Source organism: Cynocephalus volans, chromosome 4 (genome assembly GCF_027409185.1).
Source record: "Cynocephalus volans isolate mCynVol1 chromosome 4, mCynVol1.pri, whole genome shotgun sequence".
NCBI lineage: Eukaryota > Metazoa > Chordata > Mammalia > Dermoptera > Cynocephalidae > Cynocephalus > Cynocephalus volans.
In genome coordinates, this window is record NC_084463.1 from 96,514,225 (window position 1) to 96,538,593 (window position 24,369).

Sequence of the window (24,369 nt, forward strand, 5' to 3'; positions counted from 1 at the left end):
CCTCATCAACCTAGAACAGTGTCTGGCAAATCATTGATGCTTAATATATGAATGCTTACTATGTCTTTGTGTGAGTTAGAGAGAAGGGGATATCTGTGTGGCATCCTCTACTTCAGTGTCTAATTTGGAATGTATCCTGGAGTCTTCTATTGCGTTGTAACTAGTTCTGTCTTTGGGAGTGATGTGCAGGAACCCACTGGTACTGGACATATGTCTCAGTCTCTATACAATGAGACCCCTTTGCTCCACCCATAGACCTCTGCTGGTCCACCAGTCTCTTAGCAACTCCTAGATGCCCTGCATGCCATGCTCAGGCTGCCCCAAGCTCATCTTTTTGGCCTCCTCCTGCTGCTGCCTCCAAGCACTTGCTCCCATACCATATATTGGCACAGAGCTGAGGAATGAACTTTAGTAGCCTGCAGCCCACTCTCATGTTGTCTGAGAAAATGGAGTCTCAAGATTTCTGAAGCTCCATTGCTCCATGAATTGAACCTGCTTTGGTGAGAAGGAGGAGCGTATATGTGGAGAGGGTGTGTGTGAACGAGGACCATGTCTTCGTTCACTTGTTCTACCCCTATTCTTCCCCATAGGACCAGAAGGGGCAGGCTTCTCTCTTATGGTCAAGGTTTCTATGTCCTATCCTGCTTTCCAACTCAAGCTCAGATCCAAATAAGGAGGCACTTTTATATAGAGAGTGCATGAAGACAAACTACCCTGTCATTAAGAAGATACATATTAGGAAGCATTTAAAAAGTATTTTTAACAATTATTCTGCATTATATTGAGGCCCGGAGTAAAATAAGCTATGGCAAGTGTAATTATAGCCTAAGCTCCTTCCACCAAAGCACATTTCCACAACTCCAACACCATTAAGGAGTTTGGAAAATTTGTACCAGGAAGGCATGGGGGCATTATCCTTGTTGCTGAGTTTAAGGAGTACATCCTGGAGCCTCAGGTTATTCTTCAGTAAAATTAGGATATACTACCAGTCTTTTGAGTGGCAGCTATTATATCTTTAATATGATTGTTAAAATGAATGCTTGAAAGATTTGCATGGAAACCCATGCAAAATCCAGTTTCCTGTCCCATTATTTCTAAAGTTTCCTAATACTAAGTGTTTCCAAATGACTTGGTGAGCTTTAAAAATGTATATAAATGCCAGCCTCCTCTTGTCTAAGTACGTAAATCAGAACCTCTGAGGGATGGGGCCCAGGGCTGTATGTTATTTAAAAATTTCTTCATATAATTAAAAACCTCTGCAAAAAAGACTGGAAATACAATGTTGTGGTGTTCTGGAAAGTAGTCTCTTCATGAGACTGTCTAAGACCTCTTTTAAGTTGGACTTGACCAAGTTATAAATCACTTGTTTACAGCTTGCTGTTGTGGGCTCTAAAGTAATATCCTTGCCAAGCCCAGTTTCATTTATTCCAAGCCTTTTTTAAAACAAGGGGACAGATGCAAAGTCCCCTTGCATCTTTATTTGCATGATCTTCCATATCCAGGTTTTCCGTGAACTGGATTTGTGGCTGGTGAGCTTCAAGCTAGTAAGTACTATGCTGTGCTCTTTTGTAACTGCACATGGTGTGTGTGATGTTGATATAAACTGTACCTCTAAAGCTGCCTGCTCCTGAACTACGAATTTATGTGTGGTGGATACAAAAGAACCAATATTATCCTGAAGAGAACAAAGCAGTATTAACTTATGCTAATACAACATTATTATACCACAAATGCCTAAAATGCCTGCAATGTGCAAGAACCTTGGCCAGGCATTATGAGGGATAAAGGTCTTATAACAAGGAATCATACTAAGCTGATAATATTGGTAACCTGTGGGGATTTGGGTGGGAGACATGATCAAAGGGACTTCAACTTTATAGTGTTTCAATTCTTTTTTTAAAAAAATAATTAGCTTTGTTGAGAAATAATTCATATCCTATAAAACTCATCATTTTAGAGTGTACATTCAAGGTTTTCAATATATTCACAAAGTTGTACAACCATCACCACTATCTAATTCCAGAACCCTCTCACTCCGAAAGGAAACCCCATACTCACTGAGCAGTTACTTTCCATTCTTCCCTTCCTGCAGCCTCTGGCAACCACTCTTCTATGTTCTAGATTTGCCTATTCTGGACATTTCATATAAATGGAATTATTCAACTTGTGGCTTTTTATATCTGGCTTCTTTCACTTAGCATAATGTTTTCAAGGTTCATGCACGTTGTAGCATGTATCAGTACTTCATTCCTTTTCACGACTGAGTAATATCCCATTCTGTGAATATATCACATTTTGTTCAACCATTCATGAGTTGATGGACATTCGGTTTTTTCATTCTTTGACTATTATGAGTACTGCTGTGAACATTGATGTACAAGTTTTTGCATGGGCATATGTTTTCAGTTCTCTTGCATATATGCCTAGGAGTGGAATTGCTGGGTCATATGGTAACTCTGTGTTTAATGTTTTGAGGAACTGACTGATTGTCTCGTTTTGTTTTGTTTTGTTTATATAAGAAGACTATATTCGTGTACTATTTTTGCACTTATGAATCAGTTCTTAAAATACTTTAAAATAGCACAGAAAGTATTACAGGGAATGCTAGGAAGAGTGTATACCCAGTTTTGATTGTGTTCTCTAGAACTTGCCAAGTTCTATTTGCCTCTTAATTTTTGACTCAAAGAATCAAAACAATGGATGAGTTACTTCTCTTCTGTCCATCTCTAAAAGGAAAAATGGAGAAGAACATGGACTTGTTCTTCATGTCAATCTTACATGTTTCCCCAAAGTAAAAGGTCTTCTTCCCTGTTCTGATTTCAGAGCATGTTGATTGGAACTTCATCCTGGCACTTAACACATTCTGCCAATGAGCTAGTTGTGTGCGTATGTTTCTCCTGCTGGATTAGGAGGACCTTAAGAGTAAACAGTAGGTCTTGAGCTCATATTTGTACCACCTGTAGAGTATATGCTTAATATATGCTCATTAAATATCAGTTTGAATTATATCGACATTCTTACACTTTTCAAATTGATTTTAAGAAAAGACATCTTTTCTGACCAAGACATCCCTAGTAAGATTGGGATAGTAATACCTGCCTTATGGAGTTGTTGAGAAGAATAACAGCAAAGTACTTAGAACAGTGCCTGATACCTATTAACTTATATACAGTGTGTGTGTGTGTGTGTGTGTGTGTGTGTGTGTGTGTGTGTGTGTGTGTGTGTGTGTGTGTGTGTGTGTACACAATATTCTGCAGTTAACATGATTTTTACAGAATCAACATCTGTAGAGCAATTTCAGTATATCTTTAGTGCTTTATCTTTGGGCCTAGTTAATAGATGGAGAAACTTGAGACTCAGAAACATCAACTCCTTCCCAGCCTCACAGCTAGTCAGTGGCAGACCCGGAACTTGAGATTTCTGGTTTTGTCCAGTGCTCTTTCCGTTGTTCTGTGTGGTCTCCCCTCATACTGGTTATATCAGAAACATGGATACCGGGTCATGGATAATGCTTTGTAGCGGTAGCCCATGGTCAGAGTGAATAATGGTCTCAGAGAAGATATTCACTGTTGATTTTCCCTTGCAGCCCTGAAAGAGTTATCTCCTTTGGCTGCCAGATAGGTGTGTTTACAGTTTAGATATGTGTAGATGTCACAGGGTGTCAGAATAATTCTGGTCCTAGTACCATCTTGTCAAAGATAGGACCTGCTTTGAGGATCACTGGTTTCCTGAAATGAGGTTAATGCACAGGCCTTGTTTACTGGTGTGAGTGCCTACTAATGTTAAAAATATAGCACAAAAGCTGATTCTGACATTGCAGACCCAGATTTAGAGGGACCCTGTGACGTGAAGAATGGGGCATATCAAAGGCTGTCCCCTCCCTGAGGAGGCCATTGTAGCTTGCTCCTTGTCAAGCATGTCTGAGGGCTCCTACATCACCTGTCTTGAGGCATCACTAGTTGACTATCAGTATTTCTGCTGCTTTTCTTCTCTAAGCAGAGGGAGAGGGAAAGAGAGAAGTCAAGACAAAAGTCCCTGGGAAAGTAAGATAAATAGAAGAGGCTCCGTTCTCCTGTTCCTCAGCCACAGGCTCAGCTCTTCCGAGGAGCTTTTCCAGAATAAGCTGATTCTGTAGCCATCTTTCCTTTCTTCTGCATCCCTGGTGTATGGGGTATATAATTCATTATCAGGAACTATACTTTCTCCATTTGTTACATTTGTCTCTTCATTGGATCCCAGTCTAGAGCTAGAAATGATATCATCATCTTGTTGCATTCTAACAGAAATTTTCATGAAAAACCCATTTGCTCGCTGTTTTCAGTCCTACTAGTAGGAAATCTGTTTTGTCAGTCAACTGGGTGATAAAACCCTTTCCTAAAGAAAAGTCTTAACTTTATTATGTTCTCATGGCGTTTACTAAGGAGGAAGCCAAGCCAAGGAGACAGCCAAGGACATTTTAATTGAGTCAGGAGTGACTTATTTTTTTAAATGGTTCTTTAGAGATGCAGCTTCTAGAAAGTGCCTTGAGATCTCTTAGTTCTTGCCAAATCAGCATTTCAATTTGATACTCAGGATGAGTGTAAAGGAGTCATTGATAAACTAGCTAGCTTCTCCAAAGAGAGTAGCTGAAGCCTCTGGAGAACAGCAGCCTTAAATTAAACTTAAGAAGTGTGAGAAGACAGTAGGAATTAATGTGAACAGAAGTTATTGATCGGATGGTTTAGAAATCTAGACAATCTTAAAAACTTGTTTATTCCAACTTCTCTTGTGAGTATGTAGTAAACACTCGTTGATTGCCTCCCCTCCATCTGTGTCGCCCTTTCTCCTTCCCAGCAGTGCCTTCATTTCTGTCAAGACATTGGTGTGGTTCTGGGGAAGCTGGCTCCATCTTTCCCATGCTTCAGGTTGGGCCTGTCAACACGTTCCATTCCCCTGGCCACCATGATTATTTTGGGTTGGGCATGTCTGACTGTATTCTAGTTGTGTTGTGTGTGGATGTGAGGCCTTTATTCCACCATGATTTGGTTAATAAAGAAGTGACTATCAATCCTATACTCTGACCTTGGCTTACAGAGAAGTTCACACTGTTGTAGATATGTAGTCAGGGTAAAGGTGGAAAGAGAGAATGCCTTCCTGTCAAGGCTGCTGTGATGATTGAATGGGATCTTGACTGTAAAGCACCTTGCAGAAAGTATGGCATAAAATATAAATTCATGTTTTAAGGGCATTTTGAATTACTAATGACAAAAACCAACTCAGACAAACTTAAGCAAGAAATAGAAATGTATTAGAATGATACTAAGGAATCTCAGAAAACTGAACGAAGTGTTCTAGATACCAAGATGACTCTGGTGGCCTTGGGAACACTATCATATTTCAGTGCCCCCAGGGTTGTCTTTGTGCCTCTTACTTCTTGTCTGTGGTTGGCTTTCTTTTCTTCCTGTAGACAAGCTTTAGGTGATAGGGAAGAAGGTCGCTAGCAACCCCCAGTCCTCCCATTTCTGTGACCCAAAAGGCAAGGTCCCTGCTCTTGGAACTCCAAATTGAAAATCTTGGGGAAGGACACTGACCACTTGGGTCATACTTCCACCCCTACATTAATCTCTATGACCTGGCGATTGGAGAGCTATGGTGGTCAGACTAGGGCTGCTGTGCTCTACCTGACATTCCTGTGGTAGGTGTGGAGAGGTATGAGTGGCAGCCCAACCCAGAATCATATTTGTATTGCATGAAGAGCAATTTCCCTCAAGGGAAAGGGAAATGGTGCTGACTAGTAAAACAAGTGTCCACAGTTGTTCAGTATTGCTTTCTTCCTAAGCAGATTTATTGTCCTTATCTCTGTAATGGGGATGAGGGGAGGGGAAAATAGGAAAATAGGGGGAGAGTAAAGTGTGAGTTTTATTTTGCATTTACTATGTAGTAAGTAAATTTTGCATATATTAGCTTATTACATCTCATTTAATCTTTACTACAACACTGTGTGGTAGATAATATTCCCATATCAGCTAGAAACAAACTCAAGGTAAGAAACTAGCCCAGAACCACATAACATACAAATGATAGAACCAGGGCTCACTTGTCTCCATAGCTTATTAGGCTTTTCTGCTGTACCATGTTCTTCAAGATAAAGTGAGCTAAACTTACCTGGCCTGTATGCCAGACCCCCTTAATCCCTGCTATACACTGAATATTTGTGTCCCCCCAAATTCATATGTTGAAAGACTGATCCCCAATGTGATAGTATTTGGAGATGGGGCCTTTCTCAGGTAATTAGGGTTAGATCAGGTTATTAGGGCAGGACCCCCATGATGGGATTAGTGTCCTTACAAGAAGAGACACAGAGCTTACTTCATTTTGCACTCCCTCTGCCATGTGAGGATACAACAAGAAGGCAGCCATCTGTAAATCATGAAGAGGGTCCTCACCAGACACCAGATCTGCTGACACCTTGATCTTGGACTCCCCATCTTTTAGAACTGTGAGAAATAAATGTTGTTTAAGCCACCAGTCTATGATGATTTGTTATAGTAGCCAAAGCTGACTTAGACACTTCCCTAATCACTCCCTGTCATCTCCCCCCTCATGAGCCTGGATTAGGACTTGAAACCTAGGTTTTCCTGACTTATATGGTCATTCTTGTCTCATCCCACATTAGACAAATGATGTGTTCCACATCTTTTAAACACATATACTCTGGGGTGAGGCGGGTAGGGGATTGGGAAGTGATAGTCAGGCAAAGGCCATAAAGAAATATCATGATTTGTAAAAATGAATATGCTAAAAATAAAATATTTAAAATAAAAATAAATGAAGATAGATATACTCATTGTTGGCCTAAAACTTGAGAACACATTTCCGAACACAGCCTTTTACTTAAAATGATGAAAAAGTTATAGCAAGAGCTAGATGGGCTGTATTTGAGTCCCAATACTTACTAACTAAGCAATGTATTCTGTGTCTCAATTTATTCATCCTTAAAGTGAGGCTAATGATAGAACCTAGCTCATAGGGTTTGTTGTGCAGGTTGAGTGAGTTAATATACAAAGCACTTAGAACAGTATCGAATACACAGCAAGTGCTATATCAGTGTTAGTTTTCTTAATTAGAAGTACTATTAGCTATCATTAATGGACTCTTCTTGTTAATGCCAAAACAGACTTTTTGCTTAAGGAATCTTCATTTTGCTGCTTGGGTTCACATCTGGGACCTGTATATTTAGCTCTCAAAGAAGCAAACCCATCTTACTAAAATCTAAGGCAGAAATAAATTACTTCTGGTCCAGTGAGCACAGTCCTGAGAGAGAAAGTCTCCCTGCCTATCTGGTCCTGTTTACACACATACTATTAACATTTCCCCAAAATTTCCCCTTAGTATACCTACATACTGACCTTTTAAACATATGAGTTTATGAACTTTCCTCTGTCAGACTATGGGAAACAGATGAGTCTGGAATGCACAGAGTTACTATCTCCAAGGTACTGAGGGTGGTTTGGCAGAGGTAATATAAGGAATAGGAGGGTCTGAGGATATGTGGCAGGGACCACATAATAGTCTGTTTCTGTCGCTTATAACAGAATACCTGAAACAAAGTAATTTATAAAGAAATTAAATTTATTTCTTACAGTTTTGGAAGCTGGGAAATCCGAAGTCCAGGGAACATATCTGGTGAGGTCCTTTTACAGCCATACAAGGTGTCACATGGCCAGAATATTGAGCCAGCCTCCTCACTTGCTGTTCCTTTAAAGCCGTCAGAATCACACCCATGACCACCCGTTAAACCATCAATGGATTAATCCATTCACAAGAACACAGTCCTCATGATCCAATCACCTCTTAAAGACCCCACCTTTCAATTACTATAATAGTATTTCCCACCCTCTTAAAACTGTTACAATGGAGATTAAGTTTCCCATACATGTACTTTTGGGGGACACATCTGACCCACAGCAGATTGTAAGCCCATGGAGTCTGTGTATGTAGCTTCTGGAGGAAATGGAATATAGTTTCCTCAGTGAGGAGCTAGAACAACATAGCAGAATTTCAGGGTTGCAAGACCCCCAAAGAAAATCTGAAGAGCACTTTGTGTGATGTGTCAATCAGTGAGTCCAGGAGCGAAATGGAAGTCTATATCACTGACTGTATACACTTGACAAGTTTCGGGGTGGCTCGGTTCTGGGGCCCTTCCTCTGCCTCTCTTTAGCTCAATCCAGATCAGTGCGTGATTCCAGAATTGGATCTACGTCTCATTTGTAATTGATAAATCTCAAGATTTTGTCTCTATGTCAAGTCCTGGGATCTCTACCTCTAGATGTTCTTAAGCTCTTAAGTATCTGTTGATCTGTGTAAGAATCTGTCTTCCTAATCTTACCATATATTTGTTATACTGTTAAATACTTTTTCCATGTTAAACGTTTTACAACAAATACTTCCATCGTGTCTTTGCAACTGAAGAGACATTTTATACCAGAAGCAGAGCCTTGGATTTTTCAAACTGTATCCGGATCAAAAATTACTTCAGGATGAAAGTGAACAGTTGTAGTCTTTGAGTTCAAAAAGTTCATAGGATGGACTGAGAGTATTTGTAGAGTAGCAGCTTAATTCAAATACCCAAATATTGCTAAGTGTGCAGTTCTTGGTCTTGCCTGTGTTACAGGTGTCCCTCTTTGGGAAATGGACTTTTCATTATATGCTGTAATTAAAGTAATATTTGAATAGACTTGCTATTCTTGATTTGAAGATTTAACTTTGCAACTGCATTCGGGCATTTGTTACCTTCCCCACCTCTCTCCCTTGTTTTCTATATAGAATTAATAAACCCCTAGCATGTTCTTTCTTAGTTCCTAATTCCCTGGTGTGTCTACCCACCCAGTAGAAAGAATAATGGGTCTCATTTTAATACTTCTGTAGAAATATGTGTAGCTTCCATTGTAGTACTTACCACATTGTGTATATGACCTCTCTCCAATTCCAGTAGAATATCAGAACCTTGAAGATGGGGATATTCTTAGGAATCTTTGTATTTTTAACATTTGGCATAAAGCCCTGTACATAATAGGCTTTTAGCAAATATTCATGTGAATCATCATTTTACACATTAAAAAATGGATGATTAGTGAAGTATAACAACTTGATTAACATAGCTAGTCAGTAGCAGAACTGGAACTAGAACCCAGGACTTTAGGTCTTTGCCACCCACTCCACCCCCACCACATCCCCAAGTCTTTCCATTACAGTAGGTGTTTGCTGACATGGACAATAAGGTTCTACACAGACATAATTTCATAACGAGTTCAGAAATGGCACAATAAAAACCAAACCTGTGAAAAATACGAGATTGTATTGTAGACTCTGGCATTTAATTTTTTATTTTCCTCTGGGGATTGATGACAGATCATGAGGTTTGAGAGACAGATACTGTAGTTAACTCTATGGAAAATATTTATTGAGGAAGTGGTATTTTTGGATTACAAAACTAAATTGGGATCAGCTTGACTTTTTAAGTCACTTGTTGGAATTTGTGACAGAAGTTGGTGTGTTTATCATGTGTTATAATAGGATATTGTTTCTATCAAACCCTCTGATTTATCAAATCTTTGCCAAAAATGGGTTTCATGGAAGATAAATATGTAGAAGTCTTTTATATGTAGAAGTCTTAGGTTTCCAGGATAGAGCATCTTCACTTAACAAAGCTGATTCCTTCAACAAGTATGTGTTGATACCAGCTGCGTGTCAGACAGTGTGCTAGACTGGAGCAACAAAGAATAAAAAACTTTGTCTCAGAGGAGCTGTTAAATTAACTTCTTTCCCCAGATTGAACTACACAATGAGGTAAATTCTGTTACAGGGAATCATGTAGATCATCTAATAACAAAGAAGCTGGAGACAAAGAGGGTCTGGGCAATAGCAATAATAACTACTATTGAGTAACATGCCACGTACTATTCTAAGACATTTACATGTATTACTTAGTATTTGCTTAGTATTTGGGAAGTGTTCCTTGTCTTTGGCCTCTTCAATATATTAAAGGATTTTTATCTCTACATTTAGAAGCTTTGACCTGTTTTTGTTTTGTGGTTCGTCCCTTATTTGATTAGAGAGAGTCATTATAATCACCTGGGAGCTTTAGATCTAGCTCTTTATATAGTGTATATAAGAGAGAAAAGTTATTCGCCCAATAAATACATGAAATTATTCATCAATAATAATTTATTATTTATTAATATTAAAATTATTATTTATTTAATATCAATAAAATTGGTATTAACAGTCTTCCCCTACTTTCTTCCTAGCTTCTAAGGTGAAAGGATTCTTGCTTATAGGATCTCCTCTCAGGACTGTACTTTTTTCTAATAGGCTGAATGGAGTAAAAATGTAAAAATCAGGAAGACACACTGAACCTTTATAATAAAGAATTAAAATATAAAAGGGAAAGGGGAGAATGCAAATTCAAAGTGTTTTGAAGGTTGAGGGTGGGGTAGGTTGGTGAGTGAGAGACCCTGGAGCAACTGTAGCATATGAGAGAATTAGTGAGGAGAAGATAAAAAGTGTGAGTTGTGATTTTGATTTCTTCTCATATCCATTGAGAAATGCAAATAAAGACTGGACTAACTCTTCACTTTTAATTGTTGGTCTGTCTTTCTGCCCAGGATTGAGCCTCTTAGATTGCTAGGATTTATTCAGATTACACATATCTTGTTTCTCCAATTAAACTGGCTTTTTGTCCCATTCCTTGCTTAACAGTTTTTCTCTTTAGACAAGTAGCTGATAAATAAGGAATTCTTAAATTCTTTTTCAGAGTTTTTCCTGAAAGAAAAGTTTTTTAAGTAGACAGGTAGAGTGGACCTAGGGAATAATACCAAAACCTTAGATATCCACTGTTGAACCTTAAGGGGCCAGTCTAATTTATTTTGAAACACTTGTTTATTTATTTATTTATTTATTTATTTATTTACCATACCATCTACTAAGCCTTGGATATCTTTCTTATTTACTTACTGCCTTTGTTGTTGCAGATGCAATCTACATCTGTTCCAGGGGTCATGAAAGCTCTTGATAGAATTTGGATGTGTTGTTCCCCCAAAACTCATGTGGAAATCTGATCCCCAGGGTGACAGTTTGAGTCATGGGGGCAGATCCCTCATGAATGGATTAATGCTCTCCCTAGGTAGGGGGAGTAATGAGTGAGTTCTCGTGCGAGAGCTGGTTGTTTAAAAGACCCTGGCACCTCCTCTCTCTCTCTCTTGCTTCCTCTCACCATGTGATCTGCTTGTACCTGCTGGCTGCTTGCTGCTTTCCACCATGAGCAGAAGCATCCTGAGGCCTGCGCCAGACACAACTGTCCCAGTATCGTAAGCCAAATAAACCTCTGTTCTTTATAAATCACCCAGCCTCAGGTATTTCTGTTACAGCAACACAAATGGACTAAGACAGCTCTTCATCTCTCAGTACCTCTAGTTGGTATCCCTGGCAGGTCTAAAGTAGAGGCAGGAAGATGAGAGCTGAGAGAGAATCTGAGAGGTTGATGTGAAAGCACTTCATCGACTTGCAAAGTTGTGCACAGCCTGGCACAGAGCTGACATTCAGTGAAAGTGTGTTGAATAAAAAGAAGAGAAAAAAGTAGATGCCTTTTACTCACATCAGAAATTTCTTTTCTGCTCCTCCCACCTTGGTCAGGCTTGGTCACAGTAAGGGTATGGGGCTGGATAATAACACAAAGACAGTCACAATTTATATTGTTTAATTTCAGCCCGTAAAACAGTCCTATAAAACATATTGTGATCCCCATTTTATGTTTAAGGGAGCTAAAGTTTTAGAGGGTTTATGTCACTTGCCCAAATGTCACCCTTGTAATAAGAAATGAAACTTGATTTGGAATGCAATTATGTTCTAGCGTCAAAACCTTTGATTTTTCTTTTCTACCTTTCTGGCCAGAACAGCTGTCAGCCTGTAGGAAGTCTCATGGGTCCTTCAAGTGACTTTACTAATGGTCATATGTAAAGTTGTCTCCCCTAAAAATTGGTGTTTGAAGTTGTTGGTTTATTCAGCAAACATGTGCTCAGTCTGAGCTATGAGCATGAGCTCTGCTAAGTACCAAAAGGTGGACACCAAAGAATTAAATAATAATTGCCTCTTCATGGAGCTCCCAGTGTAGTGAGTGATCATAAATATAAATAATGCTGGGCAGAATGATGTTAGTAGTATAATCTGAGGTCATCACAAAAGAGAGATCCAATGAGGGAAGGGAAAGCATTAGCCTCTCATGTAAGAAGCAGAGCCCTGCCTGTCAAAGCCTAACATCTCTTTTATCCACCTTAGTTCATTTAATCTTTGCAGTAACCATATAGTATCCTCATTATACAGATGAGCAACCTACCCAATGTTTCACAAAGAACAGGTGGATAGGATTCTTAAACTCAGAACTGTCTGGCTCTAAATCCTTGTCCTTTTCATTAAGCTACTGAGTATAGACTAAGTACAGGTTTCTTCTCATGTTTTAAAAAATAATGCGTACATGGTGGTAAAAGTTCCATTCTGTATACAAGTGTTTGTGTTATATGGGACTCAGTGAATATATCTATTGACATTCCCTTGGTTCTGTCTGCCTTCCAGGATCTAGTTGGCTTGCTCATTGGTGAGTTTTCAGCTATTACTGCTTTTGTGGTATTTCCTAGCACTGCTGGCTGTCTCATCCTCCCTATGGGTGGGGGCTGGGCTTTGGTATGGTCCCTATTGTGTCCACTGTGAAGAGAGGTACAGCAGCTTTTATGCCTAAGCCCCAGCTGACCAGACCTTGGCTTTTCCACCCTCTTCCACGTTCACATATAGAGTGTGTTCTTCCCTAGTGACTGTCCAGAGGGGATGGGTAACACAACCTGGAAGGGGGCTGATGAGGGCAGTTAACACCTCTGACCAATGCAGTTGGAGGCTGGAGAAGGGAAGGAGCCAGCAGATAATTTGTTTGCTGTCTGTCTTTCTCACCCGTTGACACCCTGCACACACACATACACACATACACACACTGTTCTGAGGTACAGTAGTTCTTCTGTACAGTCTATTCTGAAATATTCTGAATGATGGAGCAATTGTGTGTTTTCATGTTAAGCTGTGTCCAGTTTGTAACTGTGTAGCCCTGTGTTTTCTTTCCCTCCTACCCTAACTACTCTTTTCTGCCTCTCTGTTCTGAGATTGCAACACCTGATAAACAGGTAAGCTTTGCCACAGGCACTCTTCTTTAGCAAACCTGGGCACAGTAGTCAATGAAAAATAAATATCTTTTCCACCACAGACCCTTGCCCTGTTTACCCTGTTTTGCACCTGCTTATTTTTCACTTAACAGCCTAATAATAGGTAATATTTGAATGCTTATGTGTCAGAGACTATTCAAAGTCCTTATGATTAATGTATAGCAAAATCAAGTGAGATAAAATAACCATGGAGATAGTTCCATATTAGCATATATAGAATAAAGGATTGATTTTCACTTTTGTTAAAGTGGTACATGTTCATTATAAATCAAGAAATGCTGAAAATATCAAAGAAAGCAATCCCATCATCTGGGAATAATCATTAGGTGAACAGCATTGCAGGCAGCTCTCAAAAACCTCAACTTTTCTCAACAGAAAAAAAGGAGTGTGTGAGTATACTACTATAATTTAACCAGTCTTCAGTTGATAAGCATTTGCAATATTTTATTTATTACCAAAAAATTTCTGAAATGGCCATCCTTTTAAATGTTGCTGTGTTTCTATAATTTGCTGGCATATAAGATATATTTCTCTCCTAAAAAATTTTATTCAGATATTACCTTGTGTCTGATGTACATATTTTGCAGATGAAAGGCTCTGGACCAAAGCAAAACTAACAGCAAGATGATCTGCCCTGATGTGACTCCTCTGATGGAAGAAAATGGGAAAACAAAAAATAACAGAGATGCAAGTTTCACATATAAAATTTTAGTAACCTAAAGAAGCCATAGGCTACAAAGCTGATCAGAGGTACCTTTTGGACTATTCCATTATACTTTAGATGTAAATTTTGCTACACTGCCATGGCTCAAATGTAGCAGAAGCACTGATTTATCATTAAGTTCATATACACTACAGACTAACTCAGTTAAAAGGCAACAGAAGACAGAGTGACTAAGTTCCTAATACAGTGAGTGCCAGTGATTAAGATTCAGCTGGAGACCGGCATGCATGGTGTATTTTCCTGGCATTGGGAATGATTTACCTGACTTAAAAGATGATTTTCCAGCGTCTGAGGTTGAAGATTTAAACCTATACAATTTATTTTTGTCATCTTTATTTCAGTCTGTTATGCTATATAGTTCTGTTATATAGGTGTATTCATTGAAAGACCAGCTTCTATTAGAGTTCATTGTTTCTTCTCTTACTTGCTGTGTACTAATATTTAGTGAAATTCTTTATATAGTATGCTTTGTTCCAGTTTTTGTTAAAATATTTGTATTGTGACTGTGAAACAATTTATGTACATTTGTTTTAGATTGTAGCTTGCTTTTTAATCATGAGTATATTTCAGTGACTTTTGGGCAAACATGACTTAGCTATAGGAAATATTTTTGCCAGGAATAATTTGTGTAAAGTCCCTGTCTTAAGAATTTGAGGTGCAGAACTTTTGGACTACCTTTGCAGATAGCAAGCCTATTATAGAGCAGATAGGAATTAATCATATTAATGACCATTATTAATCTGTTGAATAATGAGACAAACCAGCAAGGAAGTTGCTTTTATAGTGTTTCTGTTTATGGACTTTCTGGTTGGACAAAGTGGTCTTGCCATTCTTAGCAAGGAAGTACCTAAGCAAGTAGCAACACATTGATATTGCCAGTAAGTGCTGTGAGAAAGGAAAAAAAGAACAGAGAATTAAGAACTGAAGGGCTGGCTAGTTAGCTCAGGTAGAGTGTGGTGCTGATAATGGCAATGTCCAGGGTTCCATCCCTGTACTGGCCAGCTGCCAAAAAAAAAAAAAAAAAAAAAAAGTGAATACTGAAATATTCTGGGATATTTTCTAAAGGAGGCTCAGGCTAAATGGCCTCATCTGCTTACCCAGACCACCTTAGCTGTAACTGGTACGTCTTCTAGTCCACTAGCACTTATTTTATGACATTATGTGTTGTGACTGCATCTCTAAACCAAAAATCATAATACTCATTCTAAGATAGGTCGTAAACTGGTATCTTTGGCCTGTATTCTATCCACAAAGTGTTTTGCTTGGCCTGCAGAGTTTTAAACAGTTTTAATTAGTTGTAGATTATTAGAAGCTGAGATATTTTACATAAAATCCATAAAATTTTCAGCTTCCAGATCTGGGAACGCTGGGCCCAAATTTCTGCTTAGCAGCAATTAGCTGGAACTGGGTGGTGGCTGTCCAAAAGCATATGCTTTTTAGTTTGCTGTGTTACACATACACCCCACCCACACCCATACCCACACTCACTCCCACACCCCGACCACTCATATAGTACCTACTTGACCCTCTACACCTCTAGAACATATGGCATTCAAAGGCAGGATTTTTGTTTTGTTCATTGCTTTTTCCTCATGACCAGAATGTTGTCTGGCACACAGTAAGTTAAAGAACATTGTTTGATGGAGAGAATGGATTTATAACTCTTGGTCTAAGTTTATGGGGGAAAATGAGACAGAATTTTGTAACCTTGAACTCTTCCAGAAATAGGAAATGTTTTCTTCTTCACCTTTGGCTTAATATCATAATTTTCATATATGATTTATCTCCCTTGCTGGATGGTAAATCACTGGGTTCAGGGACCTGCCTTGTAAGGTTTTGTATCCTTAACAATACCTTGCACATAATAGATGCTTAAATATTCCTTGAATGATTGGCAAAACTTTAGAATTTCCCATGAAAAAGAACTTTTGAATAAAGGCAGGGAGATATAATGAATATTTAGTGGTGGCAGGTTATGAGGTGGCCCATTTGAGTTGCTTCTTTATCTATATTTTCTTTATACCCCTACCCCCAATTATATTCTGTTCACCATCAAAACCATAGATTTTTGACAATCCTTACTCCTGCTTTCAGTAACAGGGTAAATTAACCCCCCTTCCTCACTTGGGGCATACCCTATTTTAGTGCTCATCATATTGTGTTAGAGATCTTATCTCCTACACTAGAGCAATTTTCATATCAGTAAGAATTCTGTATGGTTTGTTTTTGTGTATCTAACAGCTAGTATTTGTTGTAATATTTGTGTGCCAACTCTGCATAAGCACTGTTCTAGGAACCCAGTAAATGTTTGAATCTAATTGTTAGGAGTTGTATTAAAGCTTTATACAATCTCATAGTTTATAAAACATTTGTACATTTATTGTCTCATTTTATCCTGAAATCAACTCTGAAATCTACAAATGGGAAAATCAAAGCCCAGAGAAACTGTAACTAGTCCAGAGTCACATGGCAGTTAATGGCTAAACATCCAGGCTAAACTTTGCCAGTTAGTGGCTGAATATTCACTAAATTATGATGCCTATATAGAGAGGGATAGAATTATGGAGGAATTGTCATTTTGGGCTGGAGAATTTGGACCTGCTTATTGAAACAAGGAGAGAAAGGGAAATGTTTCTTGAGTTGTTTTTGGATGAGGGCCTTTTGAGATCCAAAGCTTCATCCTCTCAATCTTAACAATAACATTCCTGAGAGCAGTGAGGAGGATGATGAGTAGTCATTAGTTTGCTTGCCTCACCCAAATTCCATTCGTACCTCCCAGAATTTTCCCTGTTTCCACCCAGTTCTGCAGTAACAATCAATCAGTGGCTATAGTTCACTTTTTGGATCAAGGAATACCCCTCCCTTCTCTGTCTTCCTCCTTAGGGCTTTGGATCAGAGCCTTTGAATTGCTGTTGGCTAAAGAACTGGAGGCCAACCCCTGCATACCGGGAATGCCAGTGGCTTTGTTAGTTGAGAGCACTGCATTAGCACTGCCCTCTAAATCCCAGAGCAGGTGGAGGAAATCTAATTAGCATTTAGTAAGCCAAGGTCCCTTGGGGGAATTTTTGATAAAGAAAAGGTCAAGTAGAAGAGAACCAAGAAGAAGACAAAAAGAAAAAGTCAAGTGCAAAAGAAGAAAGGCACTGATAGACTTCATTTTCCAAGTAGGATAACTTCTGAGATGGACTGGGAATCAGGTGAGCTGGATTCTAATCTGTCCTCTCCCAGTGGCTTTTTAACTACCAGCAAGTTCCTCTACCTATCTGAGGTTTCACTTTTCTTGCCTGTGTCTACTCCTTTGCTAGAGTCCCTTTCCTAAACAAATATTTGTCTCATAAGAGTGGAAGGGACATCAAGTCACTATCACCTGGGAAGCTTTTCCCAACAGTCACATGTTCAAATCTTGTAAGATCTGTGCACCATGCACAAACCCCACACCTTGGGATGGCTCACCTCACAAAGACCATGAGACAGAGACCGATGCAATCAAGCAAGAGGAGTTTATTTCCAGCATGCTGGGGTCACTCAGCATTCAAGACAAAAGCGACCCGGAGCCTTTAACACAAGAGCTTTTTATACAGTTTTTTAGACAGACTTTCACAATAGGATGAGTTGTTTACTGTTTACAGGTTATCAGAGGTGACCTTTGAATTTATTGGTGGGCTTTAGCGGGCTGGCACACCAATAAGGAATAGTGTATTTCCCAATCGTTTATCTTCCAGGTGGCTTTTAGATAAGGAACTGGTCAGTCAGTTCCTGGAACCAGGTGGTGTTTTATTCCCTTCCTGGAATTTAATGTGTCTGGGCCTGTCTTACTTAAAATGGTGGTAGTTATGTTTTCCCATCTTTAGCAAGCATTAAATACAGAAGCAAATTAAGCATGTTAAAGTTATATTTTTTTTCTACAATCTCACTCTGTATCTACTGAATTAGAAGATTCAGTAGATGTGTAGTAAATATGTAGAGTGTGGAGGAACTTCCCCAGAAAATATTTGACAAAATCCTTGGTTTATGTTTTTTGAAGAACTTAACCACGTATAGCAAACTCGAGGCCTAGCACAGTGTTCGCCTCGCGTATAGTAGTTGTTCAGTAAGATGTTTGGAGGGGGCCTTTCCTGGGCTAAGTGAGGAGCTAGAGGTAGAATTCCAGTTGGGCAAGCACATTATAATCATCACAAGCAATAAACATTTTACAAAATGAGGGTTGAGCCCTATTAATGAGTGAAGTCAGTGGTAATGAGTAGCATGCATTATATCCAGTAAGGGTATTTCTTGAAACTTTTAAGTTCTGTGTATTTGTACATACTGTACTGCAGTTTAAAAAGCATTTCTTGTTGGATTGTAGTTAGAAGTCATTGATCTAGGCAGGGATCTCTATTGGAATAAAGAGGGCTCTAGGGGGAAGGAGTGTAAAGAAGTAACATGGAAGAGACATGAGGGAATGTACGTTATAGTCTTTACCCAAGCTGTTTAACTTTCAGATCACATTTTCTCTAGAACGTCATATTCTTCTTTCTCGTTGCCCTGAGTACCCTCTGCCTGACTTTACCCCCACATCTGATTGGCAGGACTTAACTCAGATGTCCCTTTTCTAGCACCTACCTGATTCTGGCATACAGTGAGTGCTTATAAATATATGGTAAGTGGTTGAGACCCTTTCTCTCAGATCTGCAGTTACTTTCTCTAGTCTCTCATACCTACTGCTCCATCCAAATCTCTACTTATAGCTTTTTAAAAAATATATTTCCATTTCTTTTCTTCTAGGTTGTAGGCCCCTAGAGAGTAGACACTTATTCATCTGTGTATTCTCACTACTTAACACAGTGCCTGCTGCATAAGAAGTGCTTCATAAAAAAGTTGGAGTGAATAAATATTTTAAAAATGGTGTGTAATAGATGATTCAGTAAAACACTTATTGAGCACTTGCTATATAACAGGCATTGTGGTAAGTGCAAGGATAGATACAAAAATGTGTAACAGAGCAGTATCTTCCCATGAGGAGCTTAGAGGTTAAGAAATTGAAGCATAAGCACAGAGAGTTGCTGACAAAGCTATTAGTATTAGTGTCTAGCTATCTGGTTGCTTATGTGGCTGATATATAACTTCCCATTTCTGTATTTGAATATTGGTCGCCAGAACCAGACAGAAAGCATTTTAAAAAAAAATTTTTTTTAATTGTGGCAAGGTATATATATAACAAGGATTGCCATTGTAAGTATTTGTAAACATAACAATCATGTGGAATTGCTTTCACAGTGCTGTGTGACCACCACTTCTGTTTCCAAAACTTTTTCATTATGCCTCTTTATCCTGATTAATTTTGCCAGTAATTAAGTAAGAAATCTTGTTTCTGATATGGTGATCTAGCAGCTTAAAGGTTAATTTGAAGAGGCAGAAAGAATTTCACTCTTTTTATATTAATTACTGAGAGGTTTTTTAAAAGCTTTCATTATGATAATGGACTTGTCAATTTCTGCTTGCAGTGCTTTTTACTTCTTGCTTTATATATTTTGAGGCTGCATTATTTCATGCACATACTTTTAGAATTATATATCTTCCTGGGTCTTTGAATCTCCTGTCTTTGTCTTTTTTGCTTTTTTTTTTTTTTTTTTTTTGCTTGATAGTCATATAGCTACAGCAGAATTCTTTTGAGTAGTATATATATATATACCTCATGTAATTTTTTCTATTCTTTGTCTTTCAACTACCCATGCTCTTGTATTTTAGGGGCACCTTTTAAAATAGTATGTATTAGTTTTTGTTGTTGTTGTTTAGTCTGATAGTCTGTCTTTTAACTTGAGAATTTAGTTAATTCACTTTATTGTGGTTAATAAAGTGAGACAATCCTTGTCTTTTAACTAGTGTCAAAAGACAAAATTACAACAAATTTAGTTTAAAGATCTTGATTGGCTTTATTTGTGATTCTAGAATCAGGCAACACTTCATTCCATAAAATAGAATAAGTGTTCCAATGAGCTGAGCAGAGGAGTTTGGTTTTATAGAAAGAAAAGGGCTGAAGAAAGCAGAAACAAAGAATAAAAAGTGAATAGGTCATTTCAAAGTTAGTTTCTTTGTAAGGCAGAGAGAAACAGCAATAGAAAAATAACTGGTTAACGTTAGGTTACTTCAGTTTATTTTTTGTTATAAGGATTAAAGGCAGAACTAACTTCATAATTATGCCAGTTGAAACTGGCCTGTTGGGAAATTTAGCTATTATTTCTCTCTCCTGACTTCCAAGAAGGTCTGATGACAACTTAGTTTTGGTTTGATAGTGTGATACTTTAGTATGAGTGACTCCATTTTGGTTTTTAGTCTGATCTGTTGGGGCCTAGTGCAAAAACTTAGTCCAAAACAATGGTCTCCTATAATTATTATTTAACACTGGTGAGTTTAATTGGTTTATGTTTATTGTAACTATGGAAATATTTAGATTGATTTCAAGCATCTAGTGTTGTACCTTCTATTGTACTGAATTTTCTGTTCTTCCTCCCACCCCCTGCTTTGGATTAAGTATCTTATTTTCCTTTTTCTCATTTTATTTTTACCCCTCTACTAATTTGGAAGTTATACTCTGTCTACTTTGTTAGAAGTTATCCTAGATATTTTATTATACATACTTATTAAATGTTTAAAGTTTAATAGATAATACATGTACATGGATTAATCATCAAATATTTGAAAAGTATACTGTGAGGAGTCTCCCTTGTATCCTTCTGCCTCTTTCTGTTCAGTTCCACTCCCCAATGTATCTATCTCTATAATATATATTAGTCTATATATTCCAATAAAGATTATAAATATAGATACAAATATAGAGACATTCTGTTTAACTCATCATTTTTTATACAAACAGCAGCCAAAGTACACAACTTTCTCTATATTTGCTTTTTTCACTTCATAATATATCTTGATACTCTTTCTCTATTGACACATGAAGAGTTTTCTTCCCCACGCCTTTTTAAAAAATAGCTGAATGGTATTACATCAATTGATAGAACCATAACTAAATGTCCTTATTAATTCACATTTACATTGTTTTCAATATTACTCTTTTAAATAGATTGCAAAATGTACATATGTCATTGTGCACATGTTAGTTTATCTCTAGGATAAATTTCTAGAAAGAAATTGCCTGGTTAAAGATATATACTATTGGAATTTTGATAAATTATATATAATTTTGCCACATTGCCCTCCATAGGGTTTACACTCCTACCTGCAATGTATGAAACATCTGTTTTTCCACAGTCTTGTCAACATAGTTATCAAACCTGGATTTTTGTCAGTGTAATGACTGAAAAATAGTATTTCAGTATATTCTTAATTTGCATTCCTTTTGTAAGTCAGCATTGATCATCTCTTCACATGTTTAAAAAACATTTGTATTGCTTTTTCTGTGAACAATTTGTTCATATCTTTTGCTCATTTTTCTACAGGGTTGATAGTCTTATTAATTTGTAGGAGCTCTTTATGTAAGAGAGTAACTCTTTGTAATAGGACTTGCAAATTTTAACATAATATTTATGACTTATAACCCAGTTTATCATTTAAAAATTTTTACTTTGCCTATAGACGTGCACGTGTATGTATGTGTTGCTGTGCAGGATTTGTAGATTTTCGTGTAACAATTATTTTTATGGCTTCTGGACATCAGGTAATAGAAAGATTTTCCCACTCAGAGATTGTAAAATAAATGTGCTACATTTTATTCTATTATTTATATAGTTTTATTTTATATTACATTTAAATCTCTGATCTGTTTTGGAGTTTATCTTGTACCTTAGACGTACAGGTTCAACTTTATTTGTTACAGTATCAAATAAATCTCAAATGCCATCTCAAATCTTTTTCCCATAGATTCAAGATGTCATGATGTCACCTCTCTCATATCTGAGCATTTTATGCATTAGTAACCGTTTGTGGATTTACTATATGAGGGAACTTCAAAAAGTTCATGGAAAAATAGAATTACAAGATAACACAGAAAGTTCTATGAACTTTCTGAAGTACTCTCATATTAAATTCCATTGGTTGGTCTGTCTATATATATGAGGATAAACTTTGTGTTAATTAATGAGGCTTTATAGTATGTTTTATCATATGGCTGTAGTCATCCGTTTATTGCTGTTCTTATTTATTTTTCTATATGAACCTTACAATTGCCTTCTTTTATTTAAAGAAAAAAATTGTGGTATTTTTACTGAGTTTATGTTAAATTAATAAATTCACTTAGGGAGAATTGAGCTTTTTATTTGCACAACCACACACACACACACACACAAATTTTTGAGGCTACTTAGGGTGAGCTGCACATATATTTTAATTTTGCCTAAAGTAAAATATTTACTCTCTGTATTAGTTTTCTGTAGTTGCTGTAATGAATTACCACAAATTTTTTGGCTGAAGACAGACAAAATTTATCCTTTCACAGTTCTGGAGGCCAGAAGTCCAAAATCAAGGTGTTGCAGAGCTGTGCTCCCTCAGAAGTCTATAGGGGAGAATCTTTTGCTTCTTCCAGCTGCTGGTGGCTCTGGATGTTCCTTGGCTTGTGGCTGTCTCATTCCGTTCTCTGCCTTCATGGTCACATTGTCTCCTCCTAGTCTGCCTTCTCTGTGTATATGTGTCTGTTCTCCCTTTATCACTCTAAGTATACATACGATTGCATTTAGGGTCTACCTGGATCATCCAAGATAAGTGCCTCCTCTCAAGACCCTTAACTTAATCACATCTTCTGCCATATAAAATAATACTCCCAGGTTCCAGGATTAGGATGTGGAGGCATCTTTTGAGGGGCCACCCACCGTTCAACTCACTACACCTTCCTTCTGAATGAGAATCTTAGAATTCTTAAACTCGGATCACTCCTCCTTACTTAGGTTATTGTTTATATTTTTTCTTCTGTCTTGTTTATTTATAACCACACAAATTAAGTAACATTCTTGTTTTACACTGGCAGTATTCCAATTTCCCACATATTTATCAATATCTTTGCTCATCTTTGTATTCATTTATATCAGACCTTCCATCTGGGATCATTTTTCTTATTCTTAAAGTCTATCCTTTGCAGTTGCTTGTAGTGAGGCTCAATCTGTGGCAATCTGTCTGAAAATGCCTTTATTTTGCTTTCATTGTTGAAAGAGTTTCATTGGCTATAGAATGAAAGGGGGTTTTTTTCTTAGCACATTGAAAATAGTATTCTACAGTCTTCTAGATTTTACTGTTACTGTAGAGGAGTCAGCTGATAGTCTAATTGTCATTCTTTTGTTTCTCTTCTAATATCATCTTTTTTTGTCTTTGATGTTCTCCAGTTTCATTACAATATGTGGTTTCATTTCTATTTATTCTGCTTGACATTTGTTGAGCTTCCTGGATCTAAGGTTTGGTATTCTTTCAGTGATTCTGAAAAATCCTCAGCCAAAGACACTTAATAACACCTTTCTCCATCCTCTCTTACTTAATTTTTGAACTTCAGTTGCAAGATTAGGTATATGTTAGACCCTATATGTTAGACTCTAATCACCTGTGTCTCAAACTCTCATATGTTTCTATCTTTATTTCTTGGTCACAGGGAATTTCTTTGGATCACTCTTCCAGCTGACTGTTTCTTTAGCTGTGTCTAATCTGTTTCACCTGATTGTTGACTTTGTTATTTCAGTTATAATTTTTATTTCTGGAAGTTCTAGTTTGTTTGTTTCCAAATGTACTTGGTTCTTTTTTATATTCTCTTGTTCTTTCCTAATTTTTTCAAACCTGTCTTTTAAATCTTAAAACATAATAATCATAGCCATTTTAGGTTTTGTCTCTAATTCCAGTATCTGAAGTCTTAGAGGATCTGATTCTGCTGGTTTTCCTGGCTGTCACTCATGTGGGTTATTTCCATGTGTGTGTTTTTTGTTTTGCTTTGTTTTGTTTTGTTGTTTTTTGTTCCTTAGGACTTTATCTGTGAAAATTATTTGAGGCCTAGGTTAAACTTTTATTCCACCAGAAAGGATTGGGGGTTGCTTCTTGCAGCAGCCCGAGGACATTACTGACTCTGGACTACTTTTAGATCTTCAATTCAGATAGCATGGATTTGTTCACAAACCTGCAGCCGAGCCAGCTTTTGGTTACAGATTCTTAGGAGAGACCTTTCTCCTGTAGTGGTTAAGACAGGCCATTTCCTTGTGGTCCCTTTCAGTGCTGCAGATTTATTTATGGCTTATCCTTACACTGAGGGTATAATCCTTTGGTATCCCAAGTATGAAAAGGGGTCCTATATAAGACTGGCCTCCTAGTATGGGCCATAGGCTTTACCTTCTCTTGCCCACACTTCAGTCATCACAATTGTCATTAGTGTTTGTTACATAGCCTCAGGACAAAAGATGGCTTTAGAGCTCTCTCTTTTAAGGATTTCAGTTTTCA

At 37.6% G+C, this 24,369-nt stretch overlaps 1 protein-coding gene across 2 annotated transcripts in view; it reads left to right on the forward strand.

Moving 5' to 3' along the window:
- Nucleotides 1-24,369, forward strand: part of GAB2 (GRB2 associated binding protein 2) — a 168,708-nt gene that overhangs the window by 20,421 nt on the left and 123,918 nt on the right. Inside the window, exon 1 of one of the 2 annotated variants that reach the window (XM_063093267.1) lies at nucleotides 13,865-13,994. The exons of the other annotated variant lie outside the window; for it this stretch is intronic. The gene's annotated coding sequence lies outside the window, so the exon portion shown is untranslated. Of the gene's footprint in view, nucleotides 1-13,864; nucleotides 13,995-24,369 lie in introns of those variants that run through there. 2 annotated transcript variants of the gene reach the window in all.